This window comes from Spinacia oleracea, chromosome 3, assembly GCF_020520425.1.
Source record: "Spinacia oleracea cultivar Varoflay chromosome 3, BTI_SOV_V1, whole genome shotgun sequence".
NCBI lineage: Eukaryota > Viridiplantae > Streptophyta > Magnoliopsida > Caryophyllales > Amaranthaceae > Spinacia > Spinacia oleracea.
In genome coordinates this window covers 40,688,403-40,694,629 of record NC_079489.1, presented here as the reverse complement: position 1 = coordinate 40,694,629, position 6,227 = coordinate 40,688,403, and positions in this window count along the sequence as shown.

The window sequence follows — 6,227 nt, the reverse complement described above, 5'->3', positions numbered from 1 at the left end:
CCTAATTATAATAATTATTTAATAAAAATATTTACGTGACACCTAATTATTTATCTACGTGGCATTCGACTTTTTAATTCAAAAATAATTTTTAAGACTTATTTTTCATTGGCTGAAACCATTAGATTTCCTTCGTGACGCTCTAATATTGGAATAACGTTTGATTTTGGATTGAATTTTATTTTAGATTAGTGTTTGATTATGGATGAATTTTTATTTTAGATTTATTTTTTAATTATTAGAGTGTTTGATTTTGGATGGAATTGTATATATAAGTAATTAATTTAAATATCTACGTGGCACCAAATTAATTATCTACGTGGCACTCGATTTTTTTAATTCAAAAATAAATTAGAAATCTTATTTTTCATTGGCCGAAACCATTAGTAATCCTAGGTGGCGCTCTAATAGTTCAGCAAATATGCCTCCTTTATATATGTATATTAGATTTAAACAGTTGATTTATTTGAGCTACCTTTTTTTTGAGTTATTTTCCCAAAATAGCTACAAAGTTTTAACAGTCGTTATGTCATTGTTGTACCAATGGTGGGCTACTTGCTCACATGTTCTTTTTCTTTTGTGAGCATATCTATGTTTAACCATTGGAGTTGCTCTTAACGTGACTTAAATATTATTTTTCCTAAATTATCCTTATTCTAATAAAACCTTCTTGAAGGAAATAATGTCCTTGGTCCAAGTATGCATTTAATGTTAAGTCTAATAAATGCGGTTCAGTATTAATTAACAAGTTAATAATTCAGTGAGATCAAGTGAGCTGAATGCCTAGCTAGAGGCCGCTTCGGTTCAAGTGGAATTAATGATATTAATCCACAGCTTACTCTTGACTGGACCCGTAGGGTCACACAAATAGTACGTAAACGGATCAAGTATTTAATGTCATTAAATACTCCATCTATGGATATTCGGAATCGACGGATCTTGGTTTCAATGGGAGCTAAGATCGTCATAGGCAAACAGTGAATACTCCTGAAACGATGATATTGCCGGAAACGGAAATATGGATCGTATCGAAAATATAAATATTATCCAAGTCGTAGATGTTGTCGGAAACAGAAACATGGTACGTATCAGAAAATATTATCGGAAATTGAAATATTGCCGGAATCTGAAATATTGCCGGAAACGGAAATATTGTCGGAATCGGAAATATTATTGGAATCGGAAAATAATTCCGGAAACGGAAATACTAAATATTTGTTCGAAACGGAAATTAATTCCGGAATCGGAAATGTTAAATATTGTTCGTATCGGAAATGAATTCCGGAATCGGGAAATTAATCTGAAGCGCGTCGTACGAATTAGCATCGGACGAGACTTGCTAGACGAAGGCCCAGCACGAAGCCAGGCCCGCGTCCAGCAAGCCTGCGTGCCAACACAACGCAGCCAAGGCCACGCCAGGCCCAGCAGGCTAAGGCGCGCGCACATGTGGGCTGCGAGCTGCGCTGCTCGCGTGGGCAGCAAGGCTTGCGTGGGCTATGCGGCATGCTCGTGCTCGTATGCGTTTGTGTTCAATACAAATCCTAAATCTAATGGGATTCGTTCAATGATTAATTCCTAATCCTAATAGATAGAATTAGTTACAAAGAGTTTTAATAAAATTCTAATTAAGCTAATTAGTATCCTAATAGGATTCCAATTCCCTTTCCATACCCCTATAAATATGTGCCTAGGTTCACAATTTATGGACGAGTTTTTCAAGTATTTAGAGTGACATTTTGAGAGCAAAATTCAGTCATATTGTTGCCCATATTAGCCGAAAATTCCTAGTACCTTAAGGGCGATTCTAGTTGGTCAATCTTAAGGCGGATCCGGACGTGCTGTGGACTTTCTACGGAGGGACGACACTTGTAGTCCTAAAGACTTGTTCTTGTTCGGTTCGGGCGCAGCTAGGGAGGGCACGCTACAAAGTGTATGCATCCCAGACTAATTATTTGATTATCTGCAATTAATTTGATTCCTGGCATATAGGTTTTTCCGCATGATTTATGTTGTTCATATGTATCATAACCTAACAGTGGTATCACGAGCCTCTTATTAATTGCATGATCAATTATTGCTTAACATGGTTAAATTTTACAAATTTGCAAAGAATTATAAAGGGGTGATTAATTTTCGTAATTGTTAATTAATTGCAAATTGCGTTTATTTAATTATATGCACGCAGTTTTTCGGCAATTTCTTCGTTACTCAACCAAATCGAGTGATTTTTGTGTCAATTCCGCATGTAAAAGGCATTCTAAAATTTTGACAAAAGTATTAATTTTCGTCCAAACCCAGAATTCCCAAATTCGAAGCCTAACTATGACTTTTCGGAGTTTTAGTTTTTCGAACGCAAAAGTTTGTAATTTTAAGATGTTAAATTGAATATTTGCGATCCTTGTTGTTAAATCTTGAATTTTTGATTGACCTACTGTATATGTTTAACAATTTTGAATGCCTAAGCTTAATAATTATACAGCCTAATTTGTAATTGTAATTAATTTGTTGAAATTCGAATAATTTAGAATTTGATTTGATTTTCATAATTAATTGACGATTTTATTAGGTATCCATGATTAAAAACCACCATAAAAATTGTTAATTTGTGATAAATTTTAAATTTTATGACCTAGATTTGAATCCATGATAATCGGAAATTAATTGATTAATAAATTTTCGATTTTTCGCCCTAAAATTATTAAATTAATATGATTTATTAATTTGTCATTAATTTTGAATTAAAAATTTTAAATTTTTATGAAAAACGCTCATTAATGTTGCACGCACAAAGCAATGGACGCTACGTGTTACCCTTAAGGGGTGTTATATAGTGCGGGCACGCGACGACGAGCAAGGGAGCTCGTCGCCCGTGCGGTACGAATGCAGCGAGCAACAAGCTAGGCGCGCGCGCAAGGCCCAGGCCTGGGCGTGTGTGTTGTGCGGTGGGCGAGGGCGATGGGGCAAGGCACAAGCGACGAGCGAGACGCGTGTGGGCAGCGATGGTGCTGCGCCAGAGCACGCCTGGCTCGCCCAAGCAAGCAAGCAGACGCGACACAACACAGGGGCTGCCCGCAGCGTGGCCAGCGATGGCTGCGTGTGCGTGTGGCGTTGTTGCTCGTGCCCTTGTGCAGCGATTGGTCGAACGGGGCGCAGCAGCCTCGTGGCTCGATGGGGCTTGGGCGCAAGCCCAAGTGCCTCGTCTTGCTACGATCGATACGTTTTGTTTTAATTTGAGATTTTCAGTTCGGAAATAATTTTAATTAACTTTAAAATTAATAATTTAAATTGTTTTTTCGGAATTTAATTTTGATTATTATAATTATTATAAATTTTAATTTATACTAATTATTTTACTAAAATTAAACCTTGAATTAATTTAAATTCGTTTAATTCAACTGAAAATAAATTAAATGGATTCGATTATAATTTTATATGAACTTTAAATTTTAATTAAACTTGTATGTTTCCGGTTAGACTAGAAATACATTTTTATGTTTAAAATTAGTAAAGCATATAAAGTTATTGGTTTAAGTGGGAGCCTTTAGTCATAAACTCTTGATTAGGTCTACAATCCTTTAAGGTTAAACAACTTGATTAGAATTAATAAGGACTGAATAATTGGTAGATTATTGGTGCCCTTGATTAATTGCTGCAAATATTTATGTGATGCATAACATGTGTTTTACTAACCAACTATGTGGGCCATTCATGATAATGAATGGGTGAATGGTATATATTTTATATGTACTGTTTTGCAGGTTAATGAAAGTGACTAGTATGGCCCAAATAGGATAGAAAATATGGTCTGCGTACCATTAATTTGAATGTAATATTGGTCTAAAGTACCAGATTTTATTGCTTTTAAATATGGTCTGCGTACCATTAAATAGTTGTAATTATTTTAAATTATAGCTTATCCTATTTGAAGAAATTGGTGAAGGAAATAATGCCCTTGGTCCAAGTATGCATTCTATGTTAAGTCTAATAAATGCGGTTCAGTATTAATTAACAAGTTAATAATTCAGTGAGATCAAGTGAGCTGAATGCCTAGCTAGAGGCCGCTTCAGTTCAAGTGGAATTAATGATATTAATCCACAGCTTACTCTTGACTGAACCCGTAGGGTCACACAAATAGTACGTAAACGGATCAAGTATTTAATGGCATTAAATACTCCATCTATGAATATTCGGAACCGACGGATCTTGGTTTCAGTGGGAGCTAAGATCGTCACAGGCAAGAAATGAATACTCCGGAAACGATGATATTGCCGGAAACGGAAATATGGATCGTATCGGAAAAATAAATATTATCCAAGTCGTAGATGTTGCCGGAAACGGAAACATGGTACGTATCGGAAAATATTATCGGAAACGGAAATATTGTCAGAATCGGAAATATTACCGGAATCGGAAAATAATTCCGGAAACGGAAATATTAAATATTTGTTCGAAACGGAAATTAATTCCGGAATCGGAAATATTAAATATTGTTCGTATCGGAAATGAATTCCGGAATCGGAAAATTTAATCGGAAGCGCATCGTACGAATAAGCATCGGACGAGGCCTGCCGGACGAGGCCCAGCACGAAGCCAGGCCATCGCCCAGCAAGCCAAGCGCGCCGCACAAACAGCCAAGGCCAGGCCCAGCAGGCTGCGCAGCACGCACAGCGCGCACAGCACGCGCAGCGCGCGCGGGCGCTGCGTGGGCTGCTGCTCGCGCGCACGCATGGGGGCCCATCGTGGCTGCCGTGCGTGTGTGTGCAAGTGTTTGTGTTCGTGCACGTTTCCTAAAACATGCAGAGTTCGGTTAATGATTAAATTCCTAATTCTATTTGATAAATTAATTAAATTAGAGTTCTTGTAGGATTCTAGGTTTAATTAATTTGTATCCGAATAGGATTTCGATTCCCTTTCCATACCCCTATAAATATGAGGCTAGGGCTCACAATTTATAATAAGTTTCAAAGTATTCAAAAGTGAGTTTTTGAGAGAAAATTAAAACACACATCTTGCTCATAAAGTGCCGAAATTTTCTAGTACCTTAAGGGCGATTCTAGTTGGTCAATCTTAAGGCAGATCCGGACGTGCTGTGGACTATCTACGGAGGGACGACACTTGGAGTCCTAAAGACTTGTTCTTGTTCGGTTCGGGCGCAGCTAGGGAGGGCACGCAACAAAGAGTATGCATCTAAATTATGCTATATGATTATGTGTAAATAATATGTTGTCCTGGGTTAATGGTTGTTTCCACATGATCTATGTAATGTCATATGTATCATAACCTAACAGTGGTATCACGAGCCCCTTATTATTTTCATAATCTAAATTGCATAAACATGGTTAAATATTACAAATTTGCAAGAATTAAAAGGGGTGATTAATTTTCGTAATTGTTAATTAATTGCAAATTGCGTTTATTTAATTATACGTACGCAGTTTTTCGGCAGTTTCTTCGTTACTCATCCGAATTGAGTGATTTTTGTGTCAATTCCGCATGTAAAAGGCATTCTAAAATTTTGACAAAAAAAGTGTTTTTCTGCCGAACCCAGAATTCTCAAATTCGAAGCCTAACTATGACTTTTCGAAGGTTTTAGTTTTTCGAATGCAAAATTTCGTAAATTTAAGATGTTAAATTAAATATTTGCGATTCTTGTTGATAAATCTTGAATTTTTGATTGACCTACAGCATATGTTTAACAAGTTTGAATGCCTAGTCTTGTTAATTATGCAATCTAATTTGTAATTATGATTAATTTGTTGAAAATTAGAATAATTTAGAATTAATTTGATTTTCATAATTAATTGTAATTTAATTAGAAACCTATGATTAAAAACCACCATAAAAATTGTAAATTTATGATAAATTTTAAATTTTTATGACCTAGACATGAATCCATAACAATCGGAAATCAATTGGATAATAAATTTTCGATTTTTTCGCCCTAAAATTATGAAATTAATATTATTTATTAATTTGTCATTAATTTTAAATATAAATTTTAAATTTTTTATGCGATTCGTTCATAAAACTTGCACGCACGAAGCAATGGACGCTTCGTGTTACCCTTAAGGGGTGTTGTATAATGCGGGCATGCGACGACGAGCAAGGGAGCTCGTCGCCCGTGCGGCACGAATGCAATGAGCAAGGGCGTAGTGCACGAGCACAAGGCAGCAGCCCTGCCTTGTGTCGTGTGCCACGAGCAATGGACGAATGGGCATGGGCGAAGG